The sequence below is a fragment of the Buteo buteo genome, chromosome 11 (assembly GCF_964188355.1).
Source record: "Buteo buteo chromosome 11, bButBut1.hap1.1, whole genome shotgun sequence".
NCBI lineage: Eukaryota > Metazoa > Chordata > Aves > Accipitriformes > Accipitridae > Buteo > Buteo buteo.
The window spans coordinates 6,290,907-6,317,535 of record NC_134181.1 but is presented as its reverse complement, the minus strand read 5'-3'; the positions used below and the strand labels follow the sequence as shown (position 1 = coordinate 6,317,535).

Below are 26,629 nucleotides of genomic sequence, written 5' to 3'. Positions count from 1 at the left end.
TTTTAACATGAAATCTATTCAATTGCAAGCTGTTGATGTTAACCGTTTCTTGAAAGACCCAATATACTAATGCAGTTTATTTACATGGCAGAGAATGAAACTTCATGTATCACCTTCTCCATGCCTTTCTTTGATTAGATTGCCTCAGTTTAATTACTAAATTCTGTTAAAGGACTTTCCGCACAGATGTAATTTCATGCAGGTGTTACCTGGTGTAATGAAACCAGATGTTTCCATCGGAATAGGGCTCCCTCATTTGAGATGTGTGTGCTGCAATAGCCTGATTTGTATATCCATCAGTTCAAACTGAAAAAAAAAAAGTGGTTGGGGGTGTTAAGCAAGATCAGATTTTGAGTACAGAATGGGTAGTGCCACCTGTTGTCTCCCGTTACATACAAAAGTCTTCCATTTGTACATAACTTTACTTTTAAATATCTTCCCCTATTGTTCCTATTTTGATTAATCCAGAGGGTGGCCTCTTTTGCAAAGCGTTTAGGAGTTTGATGTACCGAGGCACGGACTTATACATGGAAAAGGCAAGGCTCTTCTTCGATGAGCACAATCTTTTCAATAACATTTTATCCTCATGTATACAATCCGTGAAGCTTTCTAACCAGTTTCTACAATGGACTAGAAAGTTCTTGGCTGGTTATGGAATGAAACAAAACATATTTACTGAGGTATATCAGTAGCAATTAAAAAAATCCCAAACTCAAAACACGTTTGTTTTCAAATGACTTTGAATAGCTTTTGAATATGCTCAGCTTTCTATAAGGAACCTAGCAGTTTTAGAGTTGATATTATGGCATAAATCAGGGAGAGCATTGAGTAGTCACAAGGATGTTCATGAGAATTACATGGTCAGATCTGTCACTTATTAGCTCACAGATTTGGGGCATGCAGTTTACTTTTCCTGATATAAAACCCAGCAAATTATATTAAGCTGGCAACTGTTGTAAATATAAAAGAAGTAAATACTCCCTGCACAAGAAGTTTCATGGAAATGCACTTTTTGCATTCAGTTCCTCACAAGTTTCCTTAGCAACACAGCCTCCTCGTTTTCCATCACACACATGATTATTACTGCTGTTTACTCTTATTTTCATTATTGTAAAATCATGACTGGCCAAATGACAGACCAAAGGTTTAAAGTGACAGAAAGAAGCATCATTATGCAGCAACACAGAGAGAAGAGTCAAGCCCATATCACGCCTAATCTGATAGCAATTCTGGAGTAGTTTCTGTAACACCCAAATTTTGAATTGCTTTTCTGATTAACCCAGTTCATCAAACGCATCATGGCCAGAGAAGTTGTCACACGTCAGCTGGCACCATCCAACACTGAGGGAAAAATCTTCACCGTCACGCGGAGGGGAAAACCAGGGGAATTTGCACAGAAAGTCTTTGCCAGTTCCAAACTGCCACAAAAGGGTTGTGATGAAATGTTCACATTTCAACCCAAAAAGAGCAAACCCAGCCCCAGCTGGCAGGGTAAGTGACTCCGATCGGCAGTTCCAACACGAGCCTGAGTCAGAACCTCTTCACATTTCTCCCCATTGTTCTGTCAAGCCCTGATGCTGCCCAGATGACACCAACCCAACCCCGGGACTCAAACTCATGGGACTGCAAAGCTCCGAACAATGAAGAATGAAGGGCCTATGGGCATTAACAGAAAGTTCACAAATAACAGCTAACAAGCAGTGGCACAAAGGCTTGCCAACCAGACAGCTCAAAACGACCAAGACAGTCATTCTTTGGGTTAGCTCTTTTAATATTAAAAACAAACAAATAGAGAAGATCAAAATATTCATAAATTACGCTGCCCTCCCCTCCTCTTCCATCTGTATTCTCACACTAAGCTTTAATCCTCTTGGAAGTACACATGCATTTGGTAGGCACATGAAGGCGAGTTCGCAAGGTGGGGTCTTGAACCGCAGGATGACACAGAGCAAACAGAGACTGCACAAGCACGCATGAGTGCATGCATGCGCACGCACGCACAAAGACATTTTATGTTAATAGCCTCCAAATCTCTGTCTTTGCAATTGCTTTTTTGAATGAATTCATTTTTATTTTGTGTTGTTTTCAGGTTTATTTTGGGGGGGGTGGAAAGGGAAGATATAGGCTAGTCAACTAAACTACTGTCTGCCCTCATTATTTCAATTCAGGGACTGACAGTACAAGACTTAATATTACAATAAAGCAAAACTGGTGTCAGCAAAAAAAAAAGTTTCGATGACACACTGATATGGAACACTATGATACACTGGTAAAAACTATGTGAAAACCAGAAACACATAAGACTGCAATTTAATCTTTTTATTTGAAATATAAATATTGTTACTATCAAGCTTGACAGTATAGAAAATGTGTGCCCTGCAGCCTTCTGACAAAACAAAATTTATATTTAAAACTTCCTGAAATAATGCCTTTCATATGTGGAGTTTTGTCACATTGCAGCGGCTCTGAGCCTACCTTATGGTCCTGCACCTTTAATTATTTTATGCCTAGAAGACACATTTTAAATAGAAGAGGCGGGTTACAAGAGTTTTGACAGCTGTGGATGATTAAAATACTGACAACATGCACTATATAAAATTCCCTGAGGTTTTAGCCGGGTACTCACACGAAAGTTAGCGATTAGATTCCCTCCCCCCCTGCCAAATCTCACCAGCATGAAATGTTCGTACCACTGGCCTGTTACCCTCTCCTCTTTAGGCAATGCAAACCTTTTTCTTTTTTTTTTTTTTTTTTTCTTTTAATATCTCAAGGCCACATACTTGAAAATTGGTCAACAAATTTGATTTAGTAATCTGTTCCCATTTAACAAATATGCAGCCAGGTTTCATGACCAGCTGTTCTGTATCATTGCATGAATGGAGGGAAGGGAAACCATTTAAAATGTATGAATGGTTTTAGGTTTTGTTTTCACCCACCCACCCCCCTTTACAAGAGTGTTACAGCTTGTGCTAATTTTCTGGCCTCTTGACCTACGTGTTTGGGTTGTGCAAAATATTATATTATGAGGGAAAAAGAGTGTTCCCCAGTACAGAAAAACACTGCAGTATATTCTTAACCTTAACTCTGCTAGCTGCCTCCTGACTTCGTACGCTTAAGTTAGGGACTTATTTATGTACTTTGGTTAAACTGGGACTCTACCCTTCAAGTTCTTTGAATTAAAAGCTGCATATGAAATAACAGTTACACTGACTTTGAGTTGTGGCTACAACTATGCCAGTCTGTCCCTCCCTTCATTACACTACTGGTTCAGGAGTCAAAGAAATCCTAGAAGCAGCAAATCACCTCCAAAAATACATGAGCAATTGCAGAGTCAGACTATCTGGTTGTGGGTCATAAGTTATTGTCTATTTTTATTATCTTTAATTCAATTTAATTTGTTTAGACACTTCAAAATGCAAGAAAAGACAAAGAAGGAAATCTTATCACCCAAAGAGCAGACATCATTTGGACGTTCCTTTCAACCCCATAAGAGAGTTTGTGAAAAGGCAAAGATGGATTTGGGATAAACCAGTTTCCACAGTGGTGGTGGGAAAGCATACCCTCCTTCAGTGTCATGATGTGCCCTGGCAGAGGTGAAGTTTAAGGATGGATGGGAAGGAACAAACTCTGTGCTCTAAATAAAGCAGAAATGATCCAGAGATACTTGCAAGCCAGAAAGCAAGAGCAACGTCAAGGCTGATGTCATGGAAAATGCAGAAAGACACCCCCAAGTGCCATACAGCATAAGGGGGAAGGGTTCAAAATCTCATTGATTCAACTCAAATACTTGCAATTCTGCTAAATCTCTCTGAACAGCTATTCCACCAAAATAATACCCTTTGTGATATCAGACATAGAACCTACTTGCCAAGCAGCAACCAAAGGAACAGGGTGGAATTTAGACGCTTAATTTGTGTAATAGGGCACACACATTTATTTTCTCTGGATGTGCTAAGAACTTCCCTGTTGACTTCCATTCCTGAATACAGCGACACCTCAGTGAATCCAGGGAAGGGGGGAGCAGGAGCAACACCCCGCGCTGCTGCCCATGTGCTCACCCTACCTCCATCCCCAGCACAGCAAACCCCGGCAGAGCCCGTCCCTCTGCCGCCCGGCCTCTCAGAAAGAAACCCGCACACCCGGGTGGGATGAGAAATGGGTTGAACTCCTGGTTTGGGCAAGAAGAAGGTCTGTGGCATGATAGCACTGTATGAAGAAATGTGTGGTTTGCCATTCAGGGAATCTCCAACGGGAGAGTTGCACGTGCTTTTTGTTTCTTCGGAGCAGCAGAAAGCGACTTTGCTGTCCAGAAGGCTGTGGGAGTTGTTCGGTTTTCAAGTGCCCACTCTTCCACAAGGCACAGAGTATACTTGCAACTATGTAGTCTTGTTGTTGTTGTTGTTAATGATTATGTATATAATTTTGACTGTAGAGCTGTGTAGGCTGTGTAGATTTAATAACGCTGATATTAACAAAGACAGGGAAAGGACAAGGTTCTTCTCCTTACAGTGCACTGCAAGTTACTGAAGCAGAAGTAAAATTGTGGAAATGGGAGCCAAAAATAGTTGAAGTATTTGATTAAAGTACAAGGACATAATAAGAATTTATCAAATGCTCCTATTATGTTTGGCCAAGGTACAAAACACTCCTTTTAATCTTCAATATTTGTAAACACAATGTTGGATATCTTTTTTTCTATTAGAAATAAGAAAAGACTTCTCCTTCCTTCAAAAATCAGAAATCCACCAGTTACATACTGCAGCAATGAGGCACAACACTAGAACTTCATACAAAAATACTTCACTTCCTAGGAAAACATTACTTAAAGCAAAGTGTATTTGGAAAACCATGCCCATAAACAAGCGCCTTCAGCCATGTCCCTTGAGGATTTCAAAGTGCATCAGAGAAGCAAACAGGGCTTTCTTCCTTCCTGCTCTTTCCCCATGTAAAAAAACAAAAGACTTCTGAAGACGACTTATCTAAAAAGTGAAAAATATGTAGGTTATTGGCATGGCAGTGGCCACCGAAATCATCCAGGGTTTTTAACCTTCGAGCCAGTGAGAAATAAGCCAAGGATTCAGCGCCAAGGAACCAGCTCTGTAAAAGACAGGCATCTATGCACCCTAATTATGTTGTCTACAGTTTGCTGGAAAAGCTGTAAGTGGGGAAGATGGGTGCTCCTCCACCGCTCTTCCACCGCTCGGTCATCCCTGTGCAATCAGCAGCATCTGCTCATTTCCAGATCGTCGTCCTAAGACAGGTAGCGTTGAGAATCGCTGCCGTTCAGCTAGCCAGCACCTCCTGGCAAGCTGAATTCCTTAGGGGCCGGGGACTGTTTGCAAGAAGCACCTAAGACTATCAGAAATTTGGGAGCCTGTCTTTTTTACAAAAAAAAAAATCGGGGAATATTTAAAGCATCCCCATCACCCCACCCTTGGGAAAATGAGTTATTAAAAATGCTGGAATGCAATCTGTGTCAAAGGAGACATTACATCAGTTGCTCGTCCGCCTGCTTTTTGTTGTTGTTCAAGTTCTCAGTAAAGCAGAAGAATGAAATACATAACCTGGTGTCCTTGCCTTCAAACCTTCATTGTTATATATAGGATATTGCTGAGTATTTTATGGCTATTGCTGTTTCCTCAATAGAAACTACCCGATACAGATGTTCAAGCATTGGTCTGTAAAACACAGTGTCTATTAGAGCAGTTAAGCCACACAACTCAGCTCTTTCCAGCTTCCCAGTTCGTTACATATATCATACTGTATATTATTGGTTGAATCATCACTTTCCAACTGAATTTGGATTTTCACAACGCGCAGTTTCTAATGCACATGCTGATCTGTTCAGGGTCTGTCTCTCATCTTTCTTCGCACAAGTAGTTACAGCTTAGTATTTTTGTATCCAATTATGAAGAAAGATGAGAATGAAATGGGAAATAAAAAAGTGACAGGTAGAATTACAGAACAAAATGGTATTGTACACTTGCTTGATGCTAATTGGTTTTCTTAACTGTTTAAAATCCATGTCATAGCATAAAATAACCCAACAGGAGTGGTCTGCCAGCCCATTTTTGACACGTTTTTAGTCAATTTAATTTACTTAGTGGCAGCTCTAATACATTTTGGCTGCTGAGGATCTCAACAGACACACCAAGGATGACCTTTATGGCACACAAAAAAAAGTGGGGATAAAAGAGCAAACAAATGCTTTTATTAAAGAAAATGTGAGATGATTTGGATTAGGTGAGGTTGCCTTTTTTTTAGCTTACAAAAGTGGCAATATTTAACTGTTTAAGTAAATGAGCTGAAAGTCCAGCACTCCTGAGCTCCACCACTACCAATAATTTATACTTCCTTTCATGTGTTTCTGCTTATTGTTACTGGTAGAACTTTTAAAGTCAGCTCGGCTGAGACTGCAGACAGGTCACTGCCGACGAGTGAGTGGAAATAAGAACAGCCAAGTGACAGCACACCAAAGGAATATCCTACAATTGAGTAATTCTCCAGTACATGTTGTCTGGGTATGATTCTGAGAAGACCTAAAGACTCATCGAGAGTGACCAAGAACTGTTAAAACCTCAGCGCATCAAAAATTATGTTACTAACGTCATTCTGCTGTTGGTAGTGGGGAGGCAGGGGTGAGACCGGTGGTGTTGACTGCAGTGCCTCTATCCTGTCTGTCCAAAAGGCAAAGTGTGCTTTGCAGCTCTAGTATTCTAAATCTGAGTAGATACATCATTTCCATATGCTAAGAATACTGGACATCTAAACAGGTATTTGAAATGATACTTCCTCCACAAGCACTGACACAATATACACATTATCCTTTTTACAACCATGCGTGAAGTATGCCCACTTCTGAATATGTGGACTGCGTATGGCAGAGGCATAAAAAAGGAATTAACTAATGCCCGTCAGCTTTCAATGAAAACTGAGCCTATAGACCAGCCTCCATTGCTTTTGTACTTCTCTTTATCAGTACTAAAAGTGAGGGAAGGTAAGGAGGCGGGGGAAGAAAGAGAATAAACTTTTAAGTGACCTTAGACACATAAACAGATTTTCAGTTTGGGCTTCAGAAGCAAGGTGGGTAATAATACCAGCATTTTCTCTGGAGGATGATATTATGACATAATAGGCATAAAAACCAATAATAACTATCACCTTCTTTGGAACTTTGTGAAACTCATCTCATTCAAATTTGAAAGCACTCTCAGATCCAGACAGCCAAGTGCTGTAGAAAAGCAAGGTACATTTAAAATTGAGCACTTTGGGCTTAATTTATGTTCCCAACTACAGCTTTTGGGATCCTGTACATTAGCTGTATATATATTTTTACATATTTCTAAGAAAAATGGTCCTCAGAAGATGATGAATAGCATGCCTTACCAGAAAATATATGACAGGTTCTAAAAATGGTACATTTTTAAATTGGTATAGATATTTATACTTGCTCTGATCCTCTGAGATGTATATTGAAATCTGTAATATAAACAGCAAAGGGCATTCCAAGACAAGCAAATTAAAATGAATTCTGCATCATTCTCTCCTGTCCTATTATTATAAGTTCTCAGGAGGCCTACAAAAATTTGTATGTGAACTAAAACTGTATGTGAGTCTAGTAAAAGTTACTTTAAAAAACCCTAATCTTTTATTACATCACAATGTAACTGATGTTTAAAATAAGAAGTTAGGGCTATTATCACAATATATAAACAGAGTCTGTGATAGACTAGCACTAGCATGCTATGTCTTTATAACATTTTACATTGCGTTTTCCTGTATGTATTAAAATGTCTATCTCCCCATCAATTCATGATGGAAGAACTTGATTTTTTTAGAAAGTAATATCATCCCCATCTCTTAAGAAAGAGCTATTTATCACCAACTGATAAACCCACCGTTCATTCATAGTCTCTTGGCAGTAGCTTTTACTCTTTCCTCCCGGGTTGCTCTTCCCAGGTAATAACATAGGCCTGGATAGGACCTCCCCAGCCTTTGAATCGTTAGTAGTGCCAGACTCCCCTTAACATCTGTCTACCTTGTTCTGGAAACCCTCTGATGAAGTCTGCATCATTACTCAATTCCCCTTGTGGTTAGAAAGTTTTCCTCCCAGTCATCCTAATGCATCTTGGCTGAAAATTAAATTGGTTTCTTTTGAATTCCCTCAAGTGCAGAGAGAACAATAAGCCCCAGCCTTTGTGTAACTTTCTCATATTGGAGAGACTATCACGATGATTTCTCCGTAGGTTTATCAGTTCCCACGACTTTTCTTCACAGATCATGTTCTATAAATCTCAGATTTTCCTGTCACACTCCAGTCAATTTAATATGCCTTCTTCATATGTAAAATATGGTGCCCAATGCAGTTCTTTAGCTGTGCACTCTCTACTGCAATTTTTTTTCCTAATTTTTCACAAGGACATTATGTGAGACAAAAACAAAAGCTGAAATCAGGATAATTCAGCAACATCTTCCCCCTTTCCCCAGGCTAGTTATTCTGTCAGAGAAAGAAATCAGATGGATTTGCTGAGAACAAATCACTTCAATCTTATGCTATCTTTTACAATCTTCTTATCATCTGAATAGTTAGAATTTTTTTTTAAGATTTGTTCCCGTGTATGTCCAGGAATAGCTATTGGGCTGACTGGTTTATGAATTCCTGATGCCTTCTTTTTCTCCTTTAAAAAAGGTAGGTACAACATTTACACTTCTCCCGCACTTTGGGGCTTCCCTCATCCTCTAAAATTCTCAGAATATCACTTAGCATTTGCTGAATAGAAATCCATGCTGCTATTTCATTTGTAAGAGATTGATGGACTCATTCTAAGACCTTCCTAGAGAACTAAACAGCTAAAAAATTCAATTTGAATGTACAGGAGCAGCCCAACTTCCAACTCCAAGCAAATCTATAGGTGAAGTTTCCCGTTATAGGTAAGGCAGTGCCACACATACTTGGTCACATCCGTCTCTGCTTCCTGGCTCTGCGCATCCAAGTAAAGAATGAGCAAATTCATGGAGTTCAGTTGTCAGAAAAATAAGTGGGGGGGGGGAAGAATTTTCTACAGATGCCAGAGTGTGCAGCTTAAAGGGATTGGAGACGACAGTGATACCGAGGGATGGAGAAGCAGAGCCACTCCTTCCAGCAGCTGCTGGTTATTAGATTGGTTTTCCTATGAAGTGATATCTCACAAAAGAAGTGCAAGGTACACACCACCAAATCCTGACTTATTAGCTACAAAAAAGGAAGAATTCCAAGCCAAGGAATACCAGCAGAGTCCAGTGCAATCTCCGACAGCTTTGACCTTTGGGTTTTAGGCTCGTTACTGCAGTGATCCAAGATGCTTTCTTCTATCCAACAGGTCTCTTCCACAGGTTTGCCAGCCTGGCTGCTCCCAGAGTGCACAGCATACATTCATACTATCATTTAATTACTGCAAATACACATCACTTATAAATAACTTCATAAACACTCAAAATCTGGTATGTATGACAGCTGTGCAGAGTCCTCAAAGTTTTAAGCGCACTGATCCGAGCAACAATTTACAAGCTACGGACCACTCCTGGGGTGGAGTGGAGAGACTGCAAGAAAAAATAATGTAAATGCCATTTTCTGAGTTGCAAGGGAATTAGCCTTTTCGGCACTCCTCCCAGAGTTTCACCTGCCTGGCAGTCCCCCCCAGGCAGCACGGTGAGGACACTAAGGACACAGCTCAGCCAACACCGCTGTCCCTCCTTCGGTGGCCCAAGGAACAGGAGAGAGGACAGAGAACCAGAGCCAGGGATCTGGTCCCAGCCTTGCCATGACTTCCCCGCCGTGTTTCCAGCAGTGGGCTAGAAACATCACTGCCGTCACTCCTGGGCTAAAGGTTACGCACGCAAGTAAAGTGGTTGCAGGATGGGTTTCAGGCTTGTGCTTAGCTGAAGAGAAACTTTAATAGTGGAAGGCAGGCAACTTGAAACCTTTAGCAAGCATTAAATGCTCGCAATAAAGAACAGAAAGAAATTGCTGTCTTTGTGTGCTGCCCCATCTGAATATTTTTAACATACCATGGGAAAAAGAAATCTTTATGAAGAGCTGATTCATGTGTTATGTCACTTGTGCACTAAATACTATGTTATCTTCTGAAATTATAGAAAGGAGGAGGATATTTTTAGTAATTGTTGGCTACTCAAGCCACTGAAAGAAAGTATGTTTCTCTGGGTACAACTAATTCTGTTTGTGGTTTCAGAGACCACTGCCAATATTTCAATAATATATACATTACGAACTGCTACAGCTGGCAAGGTGTATCTGTGTTGTCTATTCCAGGGAAGGATTTTGCTGCCTATTCAAAATGAATAGATTCAGAAGTGGAATCCAGCATGGAAAATGAAGGAAGGTCAGGGGAAGGGTAATATTTATGGAAGATTGAGCATTTTAGTGTGCTACTGGCTTCAGGGTCTGCACTCCTTAAAAATACCAGGGTTTGTGCACTGGAGTGCTGAGCAGACAGACTATAACTAAAGCATTTGTTTGAACCTTCAGAAACAGACAGTTGCTTAGTATTCAAAAAAAAGAAAAGAAAGAGAACTTCTATATTTTATGCCACTCTAGAGCAGAAACACTTTACCCAAATAAGCGACCCAAAAAGGGCTTTTCGATCAACAAGAGGAAAGCTCTCTGAAATATACCTTGGTCTTGGCAGCTAGTACAGCAGATGCAGAACCTCGGCCCTTCTCCCCGCTTCGAGCATAAAGCTGCAACTTTCTGAAATGTTTGTGTGTTGGGGGACTGGATGGAACAAGCACACGGAAGGTTGCAAGATGGGTCTGAAGGATGGATCAAGTGCACGGAGGGTTGTAAGATGGGTCTGAAGGTTTGAGAGAGATGGGGGGGCAGGTACTTGATAGCATTCGAGAATTGGCAGCTGTAATTAAGATGCAAATAAACAATGAGAGTTATCCATGGCTGCATTAATTTTTTGGAAATACATTAGAGCTAGTGAGCTGAAGGATGTGGGAGAACTGTTCAGTGGGAACAGCTGCCTAGTTCAAATGTATAAATCCAACAGGACTATAAAAAAACTCTTATCCTCACGTGACCAACCATTCATTGATCTAATGCTTGTGGTCTGAGCATATCCCACCTATAAAGAACATTATCTTTCCATGTTGGTAGTCAAATGTGTATGGTCAAAGACTGAGTAAGCATGAACGCTATACAACAGAACCTATTTTCTATACCTACAGAGCCCTTTTGATAGAAAAGAGGATGAAAATATAAAGCACTGTAAATAAAGAAATATGGAAAACTGCCTTCACTGGCAACCAGAAGAACACAATTTTCAGACCTTCTAATTTTCTACCTTTAAGCATTAAACTCAAGGGGTGGGAGGGCATGGGCGAAGAGGCGCAACAAAGTAAAAACACTAACTCTAAAAATACCCTTGCAGAATGCAGCAAGAAAACCCATGCATTGGGTAGGAACGAGAATGAATTGAAGCACTTTGCTTCTTCACAGCACAGTGCTTTGGGTCCCTGATGCAAAACACATGAGCACTGATGCGCGACTTCCTTGCTCTTCCACGCCCTTCACAAGGCTGAGGCCTCCCACAGGAATATTTGCAGCATGACAATGACATAAAAAACCCCAACCCTATTTACATATTTGCTCAATGGCTTTTCCAAAGAGTTCCTATTACTATCAGTTAATTACACTTGTAATATACTCTGTATTTCCTAGTACCAACTAAGAATTGATTTTTGTCTTGGTTAATGCAATGATGAAAATTGTATTCACTTTAGTTGGAACATATTGGACCTCTGACTCCTCAGACTTATTTTCATGTGCCTGGGAGCAAAATTCCAGTTATATACCTATATTCACTCTGCAGCTACTCTTTCCATATCAGGCATAACCTTGCCCACGTCAACAAACCTCCCTGAGCAAGAAATGAGCACCGCTCCAAGGTTCAAGGATACACAAGCAGGTCCTGCTCCCTGCTCCGTTTCTGTGCACATTTTGTTTTCCTGCAGTATATAAAAAGTGACTCGCAGGAAGCTTCGAGTAGTGGAAAGTTGTAACTCATCTGAAAAGAATCTGTGCTTTAAGGAACAGGCACCTTCTTACTGGATCTTAAATAATATATCACATAATGCAATTATTCTATGTCTCCTGGTCATCACATGGTCTGGTGAAATCATAGTCAGTTTTTTAATATCAGGAATGTAAGGATCCTATGGAATTACAGACTACATAGAACTGCATTCTTCTCTCTGCATAATCTGACCTCTCATCAGAACAAGCAATTTTTAAAAATTATGATCCATTCTCCATTTCACATTTATACACATAAAAATAAAATGCAAGAAATGTGCTTTGGGATGGTTGCTTACCCAAAACATACCAGACAATTACACGGTATGCTGTTTTAATTAGAAACTCTCTCTCTCAACAGGTCCTGTTTGAAATGTGTGATTCTCTGTACTCCACGGCTGAAGTTGAGCTGTATTACAATCACATCTCCAGTCTAAGAACGTTGCCGGTTTTTTCCTAGATCAGACACCTGTTATCAATTTGAATGGTATCTGATTGAATATTTGTGCAGGAAGGACAAGAATCAATTATTCATGAGTACTAAACAATAGACTGTATAAACACAGTTCATGAACCTGAATCCTTTACAACCTAGCTTATCTTCGATACATTTATAAGGGCAGTCACATCTTTTAAACAACTGACATATTTATGGCACCAAAAAGGGGCGGGGGAGATAAAAGAGGAAACAAATGTTTTTGTTAAAGAAAATGTGAGATGTTTTGGATTAGGTGGAGTTTCTTTTCCTTTGCTTATAAAAGTGGTAATATTTAACTGTTTAACTAAATTTAACTAGACATCTCATGTGACAGCCATTTCCCTGAGACTCCCAGCTCAGATTCTGCTGAACCAGGCCATTTGGGTAACTCAGATGAACAAGAAAATATATGCAACTTTTGGATCGTTACCCAGGAGTCTTGTGTGAGTTTTGGACTCCTACCTGTTCTTGGCAATTTAACGGAACAAAACATTTTGAGGTTCTCCTGTCATTAGGTCTTCTCCATTGCATGAACCTGTGTTCTTTCCCTGGCAGCCTCTTCTCTTTTAGGTTTCCAGTACAATTCAATTAAGCCTTGCTAGCTCTGCAGTGCTGATCTGGTTGAATGCATGCCAGCAGAAATCCTGCACCTTGTTGTCTCATCTGAGCTTCGTAATACAAATGTGGCTGATGTCAGAAGGGGAAAAGCCTGAGCCACAGTTTCAGGGAAAATGTAATCCTGACATCATGGTGAACAATATAAAAGAGACTAATAAATAAATGTATTCTGTTAAAACCCTTCCTCCTTCCAAACAGGGCTTGTTAATGTTGCTGTCGTGTTTAATACTTTTTTATGTATACTCCTTTTATTTTCTTATGGCAATTGTTTAAATTTCAATACAAACGTTCAAAGCATGTGACATTCTGAAATTACAGTATCCATATTTAAAGTCCCAAGATTACAGCTTCTAGTGGTGAGTGCTTGAACTATTGTGAAATACAATTTGATTTAAAATCAATCCTTCGATTGACTTTAAAAAGGCACCTAGTGCTGTTTATTTGTTTCTATGCAAAAATAATACAGGCAATTAATTTTTTTCCTACCGTAAGTGTCTGAGTTATGGAAGTCTATAATGTAACATGGCATGCTTGACGAATAACATCTGAGGTGATTTAGTTGAGAGCAAGTGATTGGCAGTTAGCAATTTTGATAAACACTTGCTGCATGATATGCAACGGGCAACTCGGTTGTACAGCCGATTCAGTGAAAACAAACTCAGAGTGAAAAAAAATTTCTATCATGTTACATTTTATGCTGGGGAGTCAGAGAGAAGGAGGAGGATGTAATTCTTTCCTAGATCTAGTAGCTGCTGCTTTAAGAAATGAAATGACAAGGTTATGGGTTCTCCCTCTGCCATGCATCTCCTTCATAAATTTTAGCATTAAATTATAAATAAAACATATGAGGACTCAGCTCAATGAGAAATATGTCTGGACTTTGGCACTATATAGGTCTGCACAAATCCATACAAGCTGCTTAACATTGATTTTCTTTGGCGTCTTTCGCAGCCCTATGCAGGCTTCGCAATGCAGAAGGCAGACTTGCCTTTTATTGTATCAGGCCCTTTGCCATTAATTACAGACATGCCTTTCCTTAATGACTGGGCACAACTCGCCTGTTGATCCCCCGGCTGGATCACCAGAGGATTTAATCAACAGCACAGACCAGGACGTCGACCATTTGCTGTTCCTGGCCTCCCCGTTCTCCCCATCCTCTTTGCTTTCTTTGCCAGTGAGAAGTTGAGGCCAGTACCCCGATGGGCTGAGTTCTCCTTGCTCACTCCTCCTTCTATACCAGTTTCTCCAAAGGAAAAATAACTCAACACACATCTCCAGTCACCTTCAAGCAGAGGTCAGTGGGGAAAGCAAGAGGAAAGACTCATCTTTCATATACCTAGAAGTGAAAAACTTCACAGCAAAGCCAATATTATCCTCTTGCTCAACATGGAGAGCTAACCAAACCTCCTGAGTCTGCAAAACTGAGTGGAAAATTTGAAAAAAAAAAAAAAAAAATTTTTGCCTGTGGTATTTTCACATCTTCACTGTGGCCCTGGCTAGAAAAGTAAATGGTCTTGGTGGTTAGTGCACGGGGCCAGGAGTGAGGAGCCCTGGGCTCTATTCATACCTCTGCTACTGACTCACTGCAGCAAACTGTTTGGACAAAATTCTTGAAAAGCATTCGCTAATTTGGGGAGCCAAATTTTTTGCGTAAACAAGTAGAGACATGTAGGCGCAGAGCACCTACCGCTTTTCATAACGCCAGAGGGAGATTCTGGCACACACCGCACCACTGTCAACCATCCAGACCATGATCTGGACCTTCATTTAGGAAGACACAAAGCACTCTTCCATCTGAGTCAGAAAGCTGAGAGCTCCTCCTGTGCCCAACAGAGATTATTCCAGAGATGCAGGACTCAGCATTTAATCATGACACCTAAAATTAGTGGATACATGAGCTTGAGCACTCCCTGCTTCTCCCACCTGCTAAATGGGCATTATATATGTGTCATAAGAGTCCTCTGACCTCCTATGACGGTGTGTCAGAAAATCTGGCAGTTCCTCAGGACGAGATCTGTTTCAGAATAGCAAAAAATTACTGTAACATTTTGATGAACCTTAGAACAAGGTTTGGTTCAGGTCTGCGCATCTTGCAAGAGACAAATACTTGTTGGAGGATAATTTTAATTTTCCAGATTAGTTTATCCTGAGTAATATTCCCCTGTGTATAACAGATTTGTCAAATTGCTTTTCTAATAAACCTTTCATATCAATTGCATCCTGCTGGTTAGATTTTGCCACTTTAGCAAGAGCTATTGCAACATGTATCTGATTAGGAAAACACTATGTTCATGTTAATTTCATGTTTTATTTATTTTTACTTAACTTTGACATATTTCCTCGAAGATCTATCAATAATAGCCAATCCCCATGATTGGTTCATCCAAATAATGACTGTTGAGCATGTAAAACAAATTGGGCAAGACCCTGCCCTAAAAGCAAGAGGTAGAGCATCAGAATCAATTCTCTCTCAGATATAAAAGGTCACTGATAATTATGCGCATGTATCTAAGAATGAAATTTGCCTCCTTGAGTGATATTACCTCTTCACTTGCAATAACATAGTAAACATTAAAAGGAGGAATTGAGTGAGACATCCTCACTGTTGTTCTACCGGCTAAATGCCGTGTTTCTGTCCACAATTCACTTTCTGCTGAATTGCCTGCATTCAGCATTTCAAAACCTGATGCATTTTCTTTGCCCAGGGCAGATTATATATGGCATGTTTTTCCCCTCAACTGACTTTACAATTCTTGTGCTCCTAGAGACTTCTCCCCCAGATTTATTCAAATCATGTGGGAATTTAGTTGTTAATAGAAGAAAAACATAGCATTTCAATATTAAGGTCTAGATGTGAAGTCCTGAATCTCTTACTGAAGGTACAGAGAAAGATTTCACGTTCAGGGGCTCTGCCTGGTCTGTTACGGTGCTAACAGAACCTGTATTGTCATGTCGCTGGTCTCGATTGGAAAGCCCTCATCTCCAGGGGACAAAGGTATTTCACCTCCTCTACTTCTTTCCACCCTCTGAGCAAATCATTAAGAAAAAAACATAAAAAAAAGCCAAATAGACGCTATTGCTCCATGAGCAGAACACAATCAATAATATTGTTACAATTTACTATTTGAGAGAAATATGTTTAGAGAAAAAAAGAAATGAGAAAATCAAATCAACCATGTCTTAAAACGCATGGTGAACATGTCCCCGGCCTTATGTCCTTTATGGAAATTGTGCTTATACAACAGATAATTCAGCAATGCAGTCAATAACTGGCAAACTTGATACTTCCAAAGGCACTAAGGGGGAATGTCAACCAACACTGATGAGCAGCTTTGAACCCTTAGCCTTTCAGATGCAGGCTGACAAGTGAACAGGCTTTTCTTCCTTGGTAGGAAAGAGGGGTTTCGTAGCCTGTATTCCTACGAATAAAATGCAATCCAAAAGTGCTGGGCACATGCCACGTTTCTTCAAAGGCTAAGATTACCAGCCCCTCTTGATACACTGTGGGATGCCGATGTATGTTTGTACTCAGTGTGGTTTTTCCAGTGAAAAAAAGGGAACAAAAAAATCCACAGACTCTCTTATACATGGGAAACTACATCCATTCTGCAGGGAAGCAAAATGGAGTCTACTTGAGTTAATTTCTCCTCATTTATTTATATTTAGCTCTGCAATAATGGTCCAGCAGCTCCCATTCCATTGAAATGGCTCAGCATTACCTCTTGAAATTAAAACGCTGCTGGATAACAACTCAAAGTGTTTTTTACATGTGGCTCTGAGGAGGGGAATCCTTTTATTTATTAAACAGCAAGCAGAGGCAAACCAAAAAGGATTCTGTTAGGCTGCATGGTCAAAGAGATTAAAGGAAATCTACTGGTTAGTCAGATGTGTTAATCAGGGGGAAGTTACCTATTTACTCCTTTGGCCTGACAAACCCTATCAGAATGTCACCACAGTGAAACACACCCACAGAAATAGGGATGTTAGGGTCAGCAGACACATAAAGACCATGTCAACCAAGTCTGTGCAGTTGGCTACACTCATCTTCAGTCTACGTGCAGGATCCTCCATCCGTAAATCAGAACAACCATCTTAAAGCCCCTACAGAAACACCACTTTGTACTCTGGCTTCCAGACTTCTTTGTATATATTTAACTACTTTGAGAAATGGCCATTATTCACTGCTTGAAAAGTAGAGAGATGACCTAAAAAGCATCTAGGTAAGCTTAAGAAAAGAGATAATGCTCTTAACCCTCTCAGGCACAGATTCTACAGCTCTGATTTCTCTCTTTTTCTTAGGTTATCCTATTTTTCCATAGCTACAAATGTTCTTTCTGGTTGGAAATCATCCCACCTGCTTTTTATCCCACCTGCTTTTTATCCCCCTATACCATAAACATCTATTTGAATTTTAAATCTAGTTCTAAGGTTTTGGTGATTTTTGTTGTTGTTGGTGTTGTTATTGGTAAGTATATCTCCATCATGTTGTAAAAACTGTAAGTATTTTCAACTTTTGGAAGTAACAAATGCAAAAGCATAGGCTATGTAATTTTGAGAAGTGGACTTCAGTCAAGCTTGGTATGGGATCCCACAGAATGTGTTCTTTAGCAACTCTGTTGTTTGTATTGAGATATCTGGTAAGGTCTTTTGGGAAAACATACCACATATCTCTTTAAGGTCCAACCAAAATATCATCTATCCTGCCCTCAGTACAACAGCCTTACTGAGATAAATAGTTCAGGGGAAAATAAAAATCTTCCACTGTAAATCATACTAACCAAACACTGCCGGGCCAAATTCTCTACCCTCCACTTCAGTGAGATGCTGTTTGTTCAATAGGGAGTCTGATTATTTGACAAAATTTAGGAGGTTAAAATTAAGACAACATAGCTGCGGTCCTCTAAGAAATTATTCTGTTCTTATTTTCTTGCCTCTCTTTTTCTTGGCACCAGGGGACTTTGGGTCAGAGCTAAACAGCTTATGAACTCATTTCCTAAAATTTTCAGTCTCCCAAAAGCTTGCTTTCCTTGGATTATTTTTAATTCAGTCAATTTGTAACACATATTCAGCCTGTATCCTCCACAATATTTTATGATAAATCCCATTCAATTTCACATGTACGGTTGCAAGCTTTATTGCTTAACAAACATTTCATCTACTCTCCCATAATTTATATCTGAATGGGTTTATTATAGACATAGCATTTCATTCATTGTGCAGTTAATTCTGTAACATGCTGCCTGTTTTCTGTATGGCCGCTCTACCATTATGTGCTTTCAGTACAATTGAATTTTTCCTTGGGAGCTTTATAAAATGGTTTATGAATATGTAATACAAATTGTATTAACAAGGCAAATGTACTTTTTATTCCTTTTGTGAGCATTTCCAGTCAATGACTAGTAAGAGAACAAGCATGGTAGTACATGTCTCCCTCAATTCCTACTCACTAGGGCTACCCATGCAATATTATTTTTAAAAGGCTCATCACTTCAAAAACAAAGGTGTTTTAAAATCTTGGTTGATGCTGCAGTCAGCTCCACAGAAGAGAACACAAGAAAGCTTTGCAACACGACTTCTCTCTTTGTAGGGACTTTTCATCTTCTATTCAGGTAAAAGGATCTTTGGCAGACACTATTTTGAAAAGGCGTCACCTTTTATCACATCTGTTTCAGGCAGTCTATTGCCTTGATTACCGTTATGTATTTGTTTTGCATTAACACCTAGAAACACCAGCCCTGTTGCATTACATGCCTATGTGCGTATTAAAACAAAGAGGCAATCCTTGCCCTAGAGCTGTGATTGACCATACGCATTTAGTGAGACAAGAAGGGGATATGATCTAAGAACAGGGTTAGAGAGGGTTACAATATAGATGACATTTTCCATGTGTTCACCAACTGCTGGAGGGACTATGTCATGCCAGGGCGAGGTATAGATGATGTTAAACGGTCACACGAATTTTCGAGGGAGCTCCTGGGACGACTCTCATTACATTCATACACTTGAAAAATGAGAAGCAATGTGTTTCCTCACCTAAATTAGTTTGCTTCCATTTGATAGAAAGCAATTTGCACGCTTAGAAGTGAAGGTAGGCCCTTGGCTTCTGAGAACACAGAAAGCTCCCTTACAAAGGGAGGTAGAAGCTTATTTTACATCACAACCTCAAAGTTCACCACAACGCCCTTGCTAAACCTCACAGGGGGATTTGCTAATGCACTTTGCCTGCTAACGCACTTTCTGAATCTTCAGAACTGTCTCTGATTTGCGAACATAACTCCTGTTAAAAACCCCATCCTTCCATTCACCATCTTGGCCAGCACACTTTCTAGAACAAAACCATGTCCCTAGCATTGGCTGATGACTAATGGCTTGCCATATGTTCTTACTTTACAGCGCAGGGGATTAATTCTTCAGTGACATGACGGGAAGGCTAGAGCCTTCAGTGGGAAATAATGTGGTACTGACAGAAAAAGGAGGAAATGGAAAAAGTCTGAACATATTTCTGCTCAACTATACAGATTACAAGAAGGGACGGTGCAAAAGATTGCTGCTGAAATTCAGATTCTTTTGAAATCTGCGCACAGGCTCAGTAATGTCTATACTATCTATACTGGGAGGCAAGCAACATTTGGCAGGGTTGCTTTCCTCCCAGTATTAGATAGAATAGAAATAAAGCAAGGTAGATTATAGAGTTGCATTTGGCTAGCTTCTGCTCTCAGATGCCCTGACATATGCATGGAAGAAAATCCCCTGGTGTCATTCTGGATCACTGGAGTTAGCCTGGATTTGCAGGGAAACCATCATGAATGAAGAGCAAGTAAAAGTACAAGAAGGGACTCTCATGTTTCATGAAACTTATGTGCTTGTAGAAGCATTCCTATTTTAGGAGAGGAAAGAGCCCCGCTTCTAAAGAAGGGATCTGTCTTGCATGTGCAAAGTGGGGTTCAGTAATGAAACACTCAAGCAGAGCATCTTGTGCTTTTCTAGATTAGATTCACAGAAGGACTCAGAATTAGCAGCATGGATCACTGAGCCATACCCACTCCTTATTAAACTCCTCCAATGACAATTTTACTAGTGTTTTATATTAGTGTTAACAAAGGACCTGAATAAGATGTAAGTAAGAGATGTTATATTTTAAATAAAAGTCCAGGTAATGTGCCACTGGAGACCTTAGGATCAAATGAGCTTTTATATTTTTATGTAAAATGTAATCACTTTTTTCATTATTGTGGTTGCTACATTACTGTTATTAAAGAGTTTATTACCCTGTGGGGGATACTGCTCATTGGAATTACATGCTTGCAGACCAAAAGAGACAGTGTAGCTTCAACCCTTAATTCATGATACAGCCACAGGACAGCAGAACGTCAGTGCACTGGGACTGGCATGACATGCTGGGTACCCAGTATAATCCTGCTGGTACCACGGGAAGTCAGAAGTAGATGCAATGGAAACTGGAAAGGCATTGTTATATGGTCATCTGGTTTGCAGACCTTTAGTACATGCTGAGTTTCTAGCAGGCTTTTAGGGAAACTGGCCAAAATACAACATGTAAGGAAGGAGAGGGCAAATTGGCCAAAAAAGACAAGATATTACAAGAAATGGAAAATTACCTAACAGGCCACTTACCCCTATTTAAACCCTGGAAAACCTTAGAACTTCTTCCTAGGCTGTTATATAGCTATCATTTATTATCAAGTTGACCTTTAGCCCTCTCAACCTTTGCAGCGTTATGCTTTCATGAGAATTATTTTTTAACATACTCAATTTATTAGAAGACCCACTCAAGCCCCACTTTAGAAGGAAAGGGGTCAATACCCTCTTCCCACTGATTTGGATTTCAGCAAGCACTACAGTGAATGTTACAGAGAAGAAGGGTGTCAGCTCCTGGGATAATCCTACTGGCTCCTGACACATTAAATACCTCTTCTTCTATCTCAGCTCCAGCCTGCACTCACGAGGGCTGTCATTTAGGAAGGAGGTTCATTCCACGAGGATTGAGTTCCTATGCCTCCCATAGTTTCCCAGGCTAATCACATAGTTAAATGTATACATCCAAGAAAGCAAACCTCCTTGGGACTCCTGTGTTGCTAAAGCATGGGTGGTGCTATTCTTTGGCGTTTTGCTTGTTTTCAAGGGGGAAGATATCTATGTGATATGTTAATGAATGCAAACATCTAAAGACAAATCCAGTAAGTGTGTCCATATCATTACTTGTTGCTTCACTGAGACAAGGAAGGAATCTCTTTGAGGAAGGTGAACAGGAATGTATTATCACAGCATCTTAAGAAATGCAAGTGATCCACATTGCCCAAAAAGGTTATAGAAGATGACAGAATAAATAGGTCTCTCTCCTTCCTCTCAACACTAGAAATATCACCTTGCTTCATTTTCTATGACAAGCTGTCAAATAAATACCTATCCTGAGTATAGGAGGAAATGACTCATCAGTTCCATGTACAGTGGCTCCTTCTGTTTCCATGTCATGGTGGAAGCAGTGGTTCCGAGTGTACCAAATCCATACATATCAGTACGACACGGGAAAACTGGATATCTTGTAACATATACACTCACGTGGCTATTATCCATGGTATCTGCCACTACCATTTATCAAATCTGTCTTTCAAAAAGTTGATGTTAGATTTCATGTCAAGGAGAAATGACACCCAGGCTGGGATCACCCACGCTACCATGAAGTATTTGTTGTCTGCGACAGAGGAACAGTGGCATTGCTATTTGCCCTTTCAGTCAAACAAATCCAAGACCTGAAGACCTGCCACAGTTGTCAGCGTAGGGATGACCGCTGGGGTGAGAGGACCCAAGGAGTACAAAGGAGCTTGTTCCTAACAGACGCATCACTGTAGCATCTCACTGAACGCTAGGTTGAGAGTCCTGATAGTCTTGTCTTGAGAGGTGCTCTCCTTCCTCCACTGTCAATTACTAAGCACCTTCCCCTCCACTGGTTATTACTCAACACTCTTGCAGCTATTCTGGACTACACAGAATGCTACGTCAACATCGGGGCAAGGGCTTTTGCAGGAGAAAAGGGCTGCCTGGTGCCCTCAGAATGGCCACACTGGCATGAACCAAGGCATCTTCCAGTAAGTTGGAGTACCATCAGCAATAACAGAAAATCAGCTACTGCTGTGCTTTAACCACACACCCTATTTTGCCTCTAAGGCAAGTCCAGGCTAGAAGCAAGCAATTTCCTAACTCTCCTGCGTTAAGGAGATTTACGCTCACCCTTACTGCACGTGCACAAAATGAACTCAGCCTTTATACAGCCCCACAAGTGGGAGGCACTCCCCTGTCCTTGTATACCCATTCACACATCACACATCATGTAGCTCATAAACCATGTCACACATTAATGAGATCCAAATAATGCAGAATCTACAAAGTAGTAACATCTGTAGTTAGACTATTTAGCTTAAGTCACAAGGATTAACAGTCCCCATGGTTCTAGAAATACACTAATCATGTGCAGGGATCACAGAAGAATTGTTGCCATCTTGCACTGCCTGGCTGGCCAAGTGATTTTAATCTTCTTTTGGGATAGATACTGGATCTTACAGACCACTGGTCTGTTGCCTTATAAAATGAAAGAATTCTACAGCCCCTGTATTATCTCTGTCCCTCCATTATGTCCTTTTTGTGTAAGAGGCAGGAAAATCATGTTTTAATGTGAAAAATTTAGAATTAAAAAGAAAATAGCAAAAAGCTATCTCAAGGCCAAGGAAAAACTCTGGGACCCAGCTTTGATTTTCATTTTAATGACTGTTCCACAACCTTGTTTAACAAAATCCTATGGGTAGGAGATAACCTAACAAATCCAAGCATATCTGCAAATGCAGTGTTGGAAATAGATTACAAAACCGTTTTCAACCTGCTTTTAATAAAAAAAAGAAAGCTCCAAATCCTGGATGAGCAGGTTGTGGTTTTTCTTTTTTTTTTCTGCATATTCTAAAAGTTTATTAGAAATCTGATTATTAAACAGCATCTTTTTAAACCCCTGCTATCATACTGTATTTCCAATACATGTATACATGCGTACTGAAATTTAATAGATGTATTATCTTATTACCATTTTTTTAAGGAACAAACAAATGATAGGATTCTTTTCACTGACTTCTACAGGCTTCCATAGATCACCCAAGAGAGCAGCACAGAAGAACAGCGTTTCAATAATCCGTACTTTGAGTAATAGTTTGAACATAAAAGATTACTGTGCTGAAGGCAGCCAGTGGACATATTTCATACTATCACAGTAACTTTCTTTCTTATCACTTTATTTTGCGATATCATCTCCCTTGAAAAAATAAGACTGTATGATATTTCTGTCTCCTGGAGTTGAGACAAACATAACGATTCTATCTGGTTTAATACATGATAGTACTCTTACATCAGTTTTCCGTGAAAATGTAAAAAATCCAGGGGAAGGATTTCAAGGAAACAAACCTATATACAATGTTTGTTCTGTGTATGTTTGGCTTTCTCCTTTTCTGCAGGCTTTTCATTACTGCCAGAGAGTGCTGGCCTAACCCTTTCTATAGAAAGAATAATCGTAAATCTGCATGAAGTTCATGATGATTAGTTTCTCTTGGAGTTGGGCCAAAGAATAAGCCTTTCTCCAATACAGACTTCACATGCAGGCTCAGTCAAGAATTCATTTATTAATCCTTTCGATCAAGCCTGGATTAAGCCATCCAGGGGCCCTAGCGACATCCAGTAACTCTGTGTCTTGAGATATGCCTCCCAATCGAAAGCTCTCCAAAACAGCAAGCAGAGGTTACCCCTGACCAGAGCCCAGGCCGTATCTTTGCTGAATTCCAGAGTCCTCCTAGGGCACCTGGATCAGGACGTCTGTGTACAGGCATCACTCGTCCCTTTGCAAGCACAGACAGGCTGTGCTCCGTTTTAGGCCAGGACACGCCACCCAAGTGTGTTACAGGCCAAAGGGTACAGGAACATTTGAAAGGTAAAATGCGTTGGAAAGGATAGTGTAGCCAAAAGTGAGAAGATCAGGTCTAAGAAATCCAATAGCCAACCTGAGAGTTTCTTCACTCCTACCTTTTGATTCTAAAAGTACAGCCATGAAAAGATTTTAGCAGCCACCCTAATGTGTCAAAATCTACAGATGTACTTACCCATGCATAGCCTTATTTTTGTATCAAAGGCTATCGTACTTTGATTCAACTACTACTTTCTATAAGCTGTATTAAAACTCTGTCACTCCATTTCCTAAGAGTTCAGCTGAAAATCGGTTTCTTTGGCTTTTAGCCCCTATGCATTTCTGTCGTGGTTTAACCCCAGCCAGCAACTAAGCACCACGCAGCCGCTCACTCACTTCCCCCCCATCCAGTGGGATGGGGGAGAAAATCAGGAAAAGAAGTAAAACTCCTGGGTTGAGATAAGAACGGTTTAATAGAACAGAAAAGAAGAAACTAATAATGATAATGATAACACTAATAAAATGACAACAGTAAGTAATAAAAGGATTGAAATGTACAAATGATGCACAGGGCAATTGCTCACCACCCGCCGACCGACACCCAGCCAGTCCCCGAGCGGCCAAAAAAAAAAAAACTGCCTCCCCCCCCTTCCCAGTTCCTAAACTAGATGGGACGTCCCATGGTATGGAATACACCGTTGGCCAGTTTGGGTCAGGTGCCCTGGCTGGGCATGAGAAGCTGAAAATCCTTGACTATAGTCTAAACACTACTGAGCAACAACTGAAAACATCAGTGTTATCAACATTCTTCACATACTGAACTCAAAACATAGCACTGTACCAGCTACTAGGAAGACAGTTAACTCCATCCCGGCTGAAACCAGGACAATTTCCTAGTTTAAATTCTTTGTCTCTCACTTTAAAATTCAGATTTAGAGGTTGATATTCTACTTCAGAAGTAAGATTAAGCTAAAAAACTAATTTCCACCTTCTTTTATCTATTTGGCTCTTTCATTTCAAAAGAATTAGCAAGATTTTCCTGTTGCAAAACTCCCACCTGGTCCGACTTGCCTGCAAGGTTAGTGTCTCCTCTCAAATGCAGCTGAGTTCAAACCGATCCCTCTCCCCCTTCCTACCACATCCCCCTCTCCATCCAGGCAAGATTTGTTGCAAACATTTCACAGAGCTCTAACGTTGTGTGAACTCTTGCTGAATTATTGTTTTCCAGGAGTGTCCTGGGGGATTTTCAGAGCTGCTGCGAGACAGTGATATCCCTTGTGGAGGACTAATAGACTGTCACTGTTTCCACTGGGAACAATGAAGGTCAGACGTGCTAGCTAACCTATGTTAACACGGAACTTCCTTGCTCTGCTCAGGAACGGCATTGAAAATAACACCGTGCCTAGATACCCCTCCTTGCCATTTCATCGAGATCACATCGAATCAGTCATAAAAACGCAGTCTTTTTTGCGTCAGCCCGGTCCCCGGCGAATCAACTCAACAACCCCATAGGGTCTACCGCTCTGGTCGCTCTGTCAGAAAGTGTCAAAGGACAGCAAGGGAGAAGCAGGGCAGGAGGAAAAGCTGCCTGCTCAAAGTGGCTGCCCTAGCAGCTCAGCCCTGAGCCCTTCTTTCACCCTGCAGCATACCCCTACTACTCACTGTTTGAGCGCCTGCTTTCATAACCTCATCAACTAACCTGTGTTAGCTGATTTTAACTCCTTGTTTGACAAGTCCTCTACAAACAGCTTTTTTTTTTCACCAACCCACCCCCTCATTTTGGTTTTGGGGTTTGTCTGGCTTTTTTTTTTACCTTGCAAGCCACCTGGAGTTCTGCCAGAAGAAAGACTGTGCGTGTTCACAACATGGCAAAGGCCGGTGGATGAATTCTGCACCCCTCTGTATTTCAACACTGGGATTCTGCTGGGTCCTGAAGAACAGCAGTAGTTGCAGGGAAGACTCTCCCAGGAGTTGCTGCCATCCTCCCTTGTCTAATACTCTATAAATAAAGATAAAGGTTTGGTTGGCAGCATGTATGCTTGCAGGTGCTATTCAATGTTTTATTTTAACATATCTGTAAGCTTCTGTTGTTCTTTCACTTCCCAGTACGTTAATGGCCCAGTATTTTACTATATTCTGAAAAACTACAGGAGCAAATGTAAAGCTGGGGGGAAAAAGGGGGATTCAGAAGTTTTAACAGGAAAAACTGTAATTCATAAATATTATGACTACAAGGGAAAATGAACCACAGCTTGATCACACAACAAGAATAGCAATTAGGAACAATTGTTGAATTTAGTTTAGGTAAGCAGCATACGTAGGTAAATACACTGATTGCTAATGGTTTTATAATAGTCTTATTAATTCACACACATAGTTAATGTTTAAGATAAACTCCCATCTTTCGAGTAATTTATGCATTCCACTTTTATAGAATTCCAATTGAATGAATATGAACATTAATCATTTTGCACAAATGTTCTCTAAGGAGTGTGCAGAGAGT

The 26,629-nt window shown here is 40.3% G+C and overlaps 1 long non-coding RNA gene across 1 annotated transcript in view; it reads right to left on the bottom strand.

The window, feature by feature from the left end:
- Positions 1-231: 231 nt before the first annotated feature.
- Positions 232-26,629, bottom strand: part of LOC142036242 (uncharacterized) — a 92,196-nt gene continuing 65,798 nt past the window's right edge. Inside the window, exons 6-7 of the long non-coding RNA XR_012652124.1 lie at positions 25,940-26,125; positions 232-306 (exon numbers count right to left, since the gene is read on the bottom strand). This is a non-coding gene — a long non-coding RNA (uncharacterized LOC142036242). The remainder of the gene's footprint in view (positions 307-25,939; positions 26,126-26,629) is intronic.